Source organism: Adiantum capillus-veneris, chromosome 24 (assembly GCF_014529385.1).
Source record: "Adiantum capillus-veneris isolate H3 chromosome 24, ASM1452938v2, whole genome shotgun sequence".
Lineage (NCBI taxonomy): Eukaryota > Viridiplantae > Streptophyta > Polypodiopsida > Polypodiales > Pteridaceae > Adiantum > Adiantum capillus-veneris.
The window spans coordinates 123,191,256-123,201,122 of NC_140954.1; the positions used below are offsets into that span (position 1 = coordinate 123,191,256).

The 9,867-nt window shown below is 42.4% G+C and overlaps 1 pseudogene; it reads left to right on the forward strand.

The window, feature by feature from the left end:
- Positions 1 to 288: 288 nt before the first annotated feature.
- Positions 289 to 944, forward strand: LOC147427068 (uncharacterized; annotated as a pseudogene).
- The last annotated feature ends 8,923 nt before the right edge of the window (positions 945 to 9,867 follow it).

Here is a 9,867-nt window from a genome sequence, read left to right on the forward strand (position 1 = left end):
ACGTTGTCTTCAAGGACCTGGTGGCGCGATGCTTTGCTTGCAGGAGTGGTTTTCACTCAGTTACTTGGAGCAGTCAATTTGTTTTCCGAGTCTCCTTCGCACCAGATATGGCTATGGAAGGAACCCTCTCCAACCGGCCACATTGTCCTTCTCTCTACCCTAGCCTCAAGCTCCCATGCATGCTCACTTATATGCCATGCAGCTCTTGCAGCAGAAACGAGTACGAATTGCAGTTCTTTGGGTCACATGAGAGAGAGAGAGAGAGAGAGAGAGAGAGAGAGAGAGCCTATGGCCAAGTTCGGTGAAGGAGACAAGAGGTGGATCGTGGAGGACAGAGCAGATGGCGCCAATGTCCATAACTGGCATTGGGCAAAAAGTGATTTCTTGCCTTGGGCCAAGAAGCGCCTTGAAGAGCTCCTTCAAAATGTGCCCATCCTGGATGGCTCTAGCGGGCTATGGATCTCCACCACCTTACTGTTAGCCTTTCTTGGCAGGTGAAGCGAAATATGGGTAGGGCAACAACCCTGCTTAGAGGATAGGGAGAATTGAGATGCCTTACATCGCAGATGAAAATGCCGACAAAGATCCAGAGCTCAAAGTCTCTGTCCTGGATGAGGGTGTTGTTGGACACAGGCTTTCAAAAGCTTTTCTAGCTCAAGGAAAATTCATGCTATTGGAAAGGGTGGCTAAGTTTGTGAAGGAGATCATGAAGGAGAGGGGGACCTGCAAAAGACGAGCTTGAAGGAAAATTGGTACTAAAAGCTGCTTCTGCTCAAGGTAAAGCTGTGAAGACTGATGCCAAGATCGATAGTTCAGGTCCAGCTCCCAGTAAACACCCTGCCCCGAATGGGATTTCGGCCCCTCCCTTGAATACATGTCACAAGGAGCTCGCTCCGGCGAGTGTGGCCTATAGCCGACGACATAGACTGACAATGAGAAAGTGAGAGAGGACGCCGAAGGCGGCCGGCCATACTAGTGAGGTTAAAAGAATGGAGGAAAGGAACATCCATTAGCCTAGGAAAATTTTGGGGTCTCTTTTGGGCCTTGTAAGAGTTTCCACCTCAACAGAGTCTCTTCTTAAAAAATGATTTTCCATAATTCCTTGAGAGAGAAAGTGTAGGCTAAACCCAAGATTTACTTGATCTTCTAGCTCGTTACTTGTGCATTCTACTGATCCAAACGTAGCCTAGTTACGAGAAAGTGATGCGACCCAAGAAGATCAATGTAGTAAAAGGCTGCTACCACAGCCGGGTTCACAAGCATGGGCATAAAGCCCATCGTGAAGGCGTTCTCTATGGCTTCCTTGCCCATGAGCAGAGCCATGGCTTTGCTAGAGGATGTGTCAGTTGGAGAGACAAGGCAATAGGAGAAGCTCTTGCCCCCTAGAGCCTGGTTGAGTTGCGATGGGAGGGAGAGGGCCCTTTGCCCCATGCTCACCAATCTGACAATAACCCCATATTTTCCTTGATTGTTGTAGTTGCACCCAAAAGCAAGTCTGGGGAATGTTGTCGAAGTTCTGTCTACATAAGACATGATGATGATGAGAAGAATATTGGCAACCCAAAGGCAAGAAATGAGAAAAGAACCAAGCTTGATTGCCATACATCTACCTATTGAGAGGAGAGTGTGAGTGTCACTGCGAAATTGGCCATGGGTGGTGGCCTGGTTGGTATAGTGATAAGTGTAACGACATGAGTCAAACTCGCATTGGAGTTCTTTTGAAGTAACCCACATTAAAACTCAATTTCCATCCTTCTTTTGAATAGCATTGAGTGCAGTTACAAAAGAAAAACTCGTTGCTTTCACCTTCATCATGCATTTCTTGCATGCTTGACTTGTGTAGCAGTTATTCACCAAAGAACCCCCATGCACTAGATATTTGTACAAGGGCCACTAACTAGAAATCTTATCATATCTAGCTTACTGCGATAGGCCTTAAAGATGCGGGCATAAGTGATGGCATTTGGATGAATACCTACCCTTCGCATCTGTTGTAAACGTGCTTGAGCATCCTTTTGACGGCTATGTTGGGCATATCCTTCAATTCTTGCATTCCAAACCAGAGGATCATTATAAAATTTCTATCCTTTTGTAAGGGCACCACAATCAACTTACCTAGGGACCAGCAACATTGAGCATATCCTGTAATTACTGCATCCAAAACACAACATTTCGGACAAGAATCTCATCATAAATTTTTGTGGTTTTGTGAGGGCACCACACTTTGCATACATTCTAATTAATGTGCTCTTGCCATATGAATTTTGTTGTTGCTTTACAAATTCGGAGCATGTATTCTATGTTCTTGGCACAGATCCTTCTTTTGAACAAAGGCTTCAAGTGTAGTAGGCTAGGAAGCTTGTCGTAATATTTCCTACAACATCACCAAACAACATATTATGTTAAAATCCTTGTGTTTTCAAACAAGACATGTGTGCATACAAAATAGTGCTTCTCAGTTGACCCCTTGTTCATCACAAGCTCCTTATGGGTCCCACCTCTTTAAGCTTAGTCTTCATTTTAGTTCTTGCAGGCAACAAGCACAACACTTAATTTATCTTGAACTTGAGGATTCTCCAACATTGTGATGAAGAGTATACAATAGATTACAAATCATAGGTAGACTCTCCAACACTCCTTCTACCTGAGGATGACACAAGTGATCATACATAACAGACATGCCACATAAAAGTTTCTTAGAATAATTCCCCTCACATCTCTTCTACACTCAATATTTTGGTATATTCAATGATTACAAAATCACTTTGTTGTCTAAACAAGGATCCTATAGAATACATACCTCATAAAATATATAATAGGTTTTCCACGTGTTTTATTCAAGTATCGAGGGATTGTCTTCAATGATGCGATCATTTTCCTCATTTAAATGCAAAGACCATTGAGAAAGTGCCTCTATAAAAGATTTACCTGGTTAAATGATGACTGAAATGTGCCATACTATTATTTGCTTGCCATTTTTTGAACATCCAATAAATGCAACTCCTTTATTCCCTTGCAAAGGCCATTGAAAAAGAAGAACTGCAAACAAAAAAAGACTTATTACAAAAGAAAGACTTGAATTTGTGAGAACAGCACTTGGTTGACACTTGGAACATGTAGTATAAATGAACACAAAAAGATGCACAAGCTGAGACGGATTAGAAGAAGACAAGACTTCAAGAAAAGATTTTGGACAAAAAATGCTCATACAATTATGAGGAGATTGATACAAGCATGTTCCATTTGTGGTATCCTTTTGTTCTATAACTGCTTCTCTCCCCTCTTTCTAGTACCTGCATACCAAGGATCCCTGCAATTTCCAAAACAAAATGCCCACCAGCTTTTTGTCATCATATATGGCCCTCTTTAGGAAGTTCCTAGCCTTCGCACACATACTTGTTGCATGAGACCCTAAACAAGCTTCAACATCATACCTCACAACATTATACCTCACAAGTAAATAGAATGCATAATTATTCAAGAGAGATCAACTCTTACCTGGCAAGAAAGTAATCTTTCTCATCACATTAGCTGGCAAGGATAAGAACACATTGCAGGTTCTAATCCCAGAGAGAGAGAGAGAGAGAGAGAGAGCATGTGGTAGGTGATTGTGGACATGGGAAGGGACAGTGGATAATTTGCCGGAGGATGTTAAAGAGTGGCTACATCCATAAGGTATTCCAAGAACAAAAGCACAAAAGTTGGTGTTCATGGATCCTTCCATCTCATACTATCACACATACACACATAAGAGAGAGAGAGAGAGAGAGATTTCACAGACCTGTGCTAATGACCCACTTGTTGCAAGCCTTGTATAGGATGCCACAAGAATCCATGGCTCGACATGGGGGTTCATATTCTCCCGCTATTTTCTACTTCGAGCCTATCAAAATTTGTTTCACCTTAAATGCCAAGATCATATACAAGATCTTCTAGTGAGAGAAACCTCCATTTTAAACAAATTTGTCACCGTAACGGTAGCCCTTTTCTTATTGGAGGAGCTCCATAAATCCCAAATCCTTAAAAGGCCCTCTTCAAACCCCAAATTTATCTTAATGCTTCTCATGTGGTATATCCTGTTGTGCAATGCTTCATGCACATGGAGGGAGCACATGGTTTGCAATTTACCTACTACTACACTCGTGGACTAACTTGGTGATCATTCAAGGATTTTTTCTTTGAGTCTACAGATGGACCCTATGGTAAGAATATTCCTACGTGCATCTTGAATATACTACAGATGGAATCGCTACGCCATGAAGGACTCCTTTGCTACTTGGCTATTTTTCAAATCCATGCAAACTCACCCTCTTAAAAAAGGGAACAATTGAGAGAATATAGGGGTGTGTGGTGAGTTTTGGAAACACTTGCAAATCGATAAAGATTTCGCATTGTTTGCACAATTTAGACCTGAATTGCACTAGTACTAATGGGTGCAGTGGGAAAAAGAAAAGGCCCATGTCATTATTGCTTCTCCTTGGGAGAGATAATCCTACAAATGAGGAGAGGAGATGTATCCCTAAAATGTAGCCTAGTACCCTCATTTCTCCCACCACTCTTGGCTTCAATTTTCTTTGCTTGTCTCTTGCTTTTCTTGAATATGGAGTATCCTCTCACCCCAGTCTTCCCTAGTGTGGCCCATTGTTGGGGGATATGTGTTCAAAACATGAGCCGGGAAGGCGTCGGGGGCCTCTGCCTATGGGAGGTGTAAAAGAGAGAGAACAACAGACACTAGAAGCTTTGGCAATCATCGTAATCATCAATTACTTCGGTAAATCTTTAGGTGCAACTTAATCGATAGCCAAGGTGGGCTGTTAGCAGCATTCTCACTTGGATTAACTGAAAACTAGGAGTTTAAGCTCCCTTTACAATTACCAGGTCGTTAACGACACCAAGATTTACCAAGATGACTATTCAAGTTTAAATTGATGACGCATTAGGAAATTTCAGAGGTCATTTGGAGGGCCATATGAAGAGAGAGAAAAATAGAGCGCGTCCAATGAGCATGAAGGCTACGTTACGTAGGAAAGTACGTGGAAAGACTCAAAAAATAGGAAAATAGCATAAAACTTTCACGAATCTAGGATTGTAGCATAGTAATTTCCTTCCTTTTACCGAGCTTTTAGGTGCTTGCATGTGGTCCCACTTCTGATATTCTCTTATGGTCATTAACGTACTGGAGGGTGACCATTAAGCCCGCACAAGATATTGGAATTCTAAAACACTTTCCCTCCATTAGAATGCTTTCAAAGTGAATCTCCCTCCACTAAAGCTTTTCTCTGAGAGCTATGGCGTCCACGTCTTCTCGCCCAAGAGGCTCCAGGTGTTTACTGTCTCTCACACCAACAACCAACAACTGCACTTTGCCTAGAAGGCCAAGTAGTAGCATATCCTCAATTACAATACCAGCTTCAATAAGTGCAGAGAACCAATGGGTTGGACAAAGGATAAACAAAAGTTCATGGGTCCTCATGCAACCAAGAAGATCCAAGAGGTCTAGTGGTATCAACGTTTACCGCTCAGCATGGAAGGCCAGAGTGTTGGATTTCAAAGTTGAAATCGGCAAAAGATCTGTAAAGGAAGTTGTTGTTCAGCATGTGTTTACCCATCCTGAGGTGATAGCAAACGGTGGAAATGTATCAGATATACATCAACCACGTTGCAATTGTAAGTACTCTTGACATGTGAACTTACTGATACTCTCATTATAACTTTTCTTATATATTTTGCAATGTTTCTCCCGCTTGTTATGAGCAATGTCTCCATTCTTCACAGCTCAATTACATTAGATTTGTCATTTGTACTTATTGATACTCTTAGTTTAACTCTTCTTATATATATTGCAGATGTTTATCCCTCTTCTTATGAGCAATGGGAGCCTGTGGAGTGCATAATAGGCCTCTTCCATGTTGTTCATGCCCACATTGGTTCTCTACAGTATTCAGAGAGGAGCAGCAAAAGACTGGCTGATGAGGGAATCTTTTTTTATGACCACTTTTACCAACTCAGCTCAGGGAATAAGAATGGCATGTTGGTGAAAGTGCCTCTACCAACCGATTGGAACACTGTGGACTGGCCAGTTCCCGAGGAAACAATGGTGGAGGCAATGCGAAGTAAGCTCTACAAGGATATACAAAGGTCTCTACGTAGCTCTATTCCTACCAAACTGGTTAGAATTGCAAACTTCTGTCCTGTTGCACTCTTCATAGAGCTGTTTCATAGCTACAACATCCGAGTTACAAAAACTATGTTCATGTGCAAGTCATTTCAGCAGTCATCCTGTGACAAACTTCTTGACAAAGGATGGTATGCAAAGGAAGAGATTGGTTTACGGTGCGAGGTCGCGCTTGATACTCTAGTTTTCAAGTACATGATTGCAAGCCAATCACTGTTACTCTCGTTTTGGTATATGCGATCACAAATGCTCAACGGCAAGTACATTCCTATGGACCAGGTTTCTGCAGGTTTGGAAGATAATCCTGCTGTGGATGTGGAAGTGATTGATAAAGAGCATGGCCTACTATTGGTGGTTACAATAAGGGAGCTATGCAGTCTTCAGCATTTGCGGCATGACATCATTGAAGAGTCAATGGACAAGGACCTATCAGATTTTTCCTTTTTCCTAGCTGGCCGTAAGGTGATGCGGCGAAGGGAAAAAGATATTTTGTGCAAAGAGTTGGATGGTCGGGTTGAAGTAGTGTCAATGTAACAGATATTCTTGTGATCCCAAGTATATACAAATGACTTTCAAGACATGAAGTTTATTGAGCTCATTTTTCAATTGTGCCCTGTGAAAAAGTGTGCTTGAAATACATTTCTTTACCACGTCAAATCTCTCTCTCTCTCTCTCTCTCTCTCTCTCTCTCTCTCTCTGTTAGACAAGACAAAGACATGATAGAAGAGTCATCTTAATTCATTAGAAAGTACAAACTCGTCCGTGAACAATGGACTGAGATACAATTTCTGTAAGTATGGAATCAGAATGTCTTCAAGGTAAAAATCGAAGGAATGCCCCTCGAAAGAAGGTGGTGAGACAGTTGTTCCCGAAGGATTTAGTTCTCCCTTTTCAGGAGTATCATCAATTAGTAGTGTATTAGTTGCATCAAAGGGTACACCGATTTGGCTAAACGGTTTGTACAAAAGAGGTAAGTGTGGTTTTTTAGGGTGGTAGTGGCCCTCAACGGTAACGCATTTTCTTTGATCATACAAAAAGGCAAAATCTGACGTGTGAGCGTGGCATACACTGCAAACTATTGCAACTAGTGGCGACAAGTTTTGCCTTTGCATTGAAGACCATATGGCAACTCTGAAGCGCGGAAGAAGAAACTGAATAAATTCCTTGGTTCCTGGACAAACCACGACTCGACAAGTTCCCATCCGAAACGTTTGCAAATCCTCAAAGGGTCCTCTGTCACCGAGAGGCACCTGCATCAGCAGCAATCCATTGACGTCCAAGATAATCAACCTCTGTAAAAGTTGACGAGTACATATAAGTAGTTATAAGCTGAACATATTTTGCCATACTTGAATAGACATTACCGGAACAACCGTATCTACAGGTAGCAAGGGTCCATACTGGGTCTCTGTAGTGTTCATGTCGTTGTTGCTCTCCTCTACTTTATCTTCATAGTCATCATTCACACCTTCATCAGGGGTCTCCCCCATGGCTCTTTCTACCTCATTCAAGGTTTCCTCCAAGGTCTTTTTCTCTCCCTCGGTTGATCGGCTTGCCTCATACATCCTTGCCTGATCCATATCATTTTGCTCATCCCTAAGCCTACTTTCCTTATCCATATCCTTTTGCTCATCTATAGGCCTGCTTTCCTCATCTTGGGTTTCAGCCATAGGCTCTTTTGGCTCCTCCACTGGCTGACTTGGCTCTTTCATTGTCTCCTCTGGTTGTACCTTAGCACCTTCCATATGCTCATTTGACCTTTCCTCATCCTCGGCTCTTTCATCTTCTGTTGATATGACCCCCTCGGCCCGTTGTGATTCCACTGTATCGGATGTAGGGGTTTGTCGTGGTGGCACGTCATGTTTTGTTAGATCAATAGTGCGCTCATCCAAGCCGCTATCTTCAAGCTCTCTAGGGCTAGACATAGTAAGCAGGTGTTGTATTAAACTTACCCGGTATCTTTGCAAATAATCATATGTGTAGTTTTTTAAAGCACTCTGCAAAATTGAAAGACCACATGGTGAGAATTCTTTTATAGACTAAACCAAAACTAACTGAATGCATTGCCAAATGGGTACCTTAGTCATGAAAGGTTTTAATGCAAAGTAGCTTTGCAGGACATATTCTGCATGGAGAAGACATCTCCAGCCGCAAGAATTTCCATCGGTTTGATTTGGGACAGGTACTTCTTTGATTGGGGCCTTGTATAGTTCATACCTTCCACATAGATTGCCATAGGCAAGCAACAACCTCTTTATACAACTGCACAAAGCAATGTCAAGATGTTAGCATGAGGCTTCAAATTTACATGGATATCTATAAGAAACACTTTCTGATACAAAACACTTACAGCCTAATTTCAGGGTGGGTTCCTTTTATTGAATTGAACACCCACACTGCTGGTTGGTCAACATCAAGGCATATGAGACTCCAGTGATGGTTGTTCTCATATGGAAAGATGATCACAGTAACTTCCAGCATAGCACAGTGGAGAAACCGACTCTCAAAGGTCCCAGATGGACTGTTCTTTTGTCTAATAATCACTGACATTTGTGGATCAAGAAGAAACACCTCTGTGTGGGTGTGCAGTGGGAGTTGACTTTTGATCAGGCTGCAGAGACTCTACCTAAGTTAGCAAACCTATTATCTGAGTTTTCAAAGCTAGCAAGATAGTAACACTTACTTAAGACAAGCATAGATAATTGTGTCTGAAATCTGAGCATATGGATTCTGCAATAAATTAATGTCCACTTTTTCCAGAGCTAGCTTTCTGGCTCCATCTACAAATGGTATCTCTGCAAGGAAACCATCCTTCATTGAAAGTAGAGTTTCTTGATTGCTTGCCTCTATGGACAGGGTCACATTGCACTCTGTTTGCCTCTGGGACTCCACTGCTACTTTTTCTTTCTCCTTAAGCTCTGCTTCCCTCATGTCCTCTGTTTGGCGAGCAATAGTCTCTGCCCTTGCCCTTGTATTCACATCATGTGTGACATCTACAACTGTGAGTTGTGGCACTAGCTCCGGGGGGTATAACAAAATTTCCCTCATTTTCTTATCCTTGCAGACATTGAGGACCAGTAGTTTGTCATACCTCCACCTTATTCTTTTCAGTGTCTCACTATCTTTGTCCATTATAGTAACCCTGTGGGCATGGGCTGCAACAATGGTCATGTCACTGAAGTACTCCAGTAGGAAGTCCTCTGTTGCTTTCTGTAGAGCCATTAATGCCACCACCTTCCACCTTTTGGTGCCCCAGGTAGCTTCATCACATATGGACCTCACCATCCTCTGGAAGGGCAGCTTTGGTATGCATAAATCTACACATTTCTGTGCCTTTCTGATTTCTCTGAAAAGTCCCATGCAGGTTTGCAACTTCTTCATCCTTGGCCCTTTCAGAATTTTATTTGGTTTTCCAGGTCTTTTCTTTGGGGTTGCAGATCTGCTACTTGCTTTAGATGCTAATCCTGGTCCCTTGCCCGCCTTCCTTGCAGTGGCTTTTGTTCTAGCCATTTCACTGTACACCAAAAGAAGAGTCTCTCTCTCTCTCTCTCTCTCTCTCTCTCTCTCTCTCTCTCTCTCTCTCTCCTTTCTATAGCTTAGCATATTTAAATAGAGAGAGAGAGAGAGAGAGTGAGAGAGCCCATTACTAAAGGCGCGCGCGGAGCACGTTTTTACCTCAACAAACACCTCCG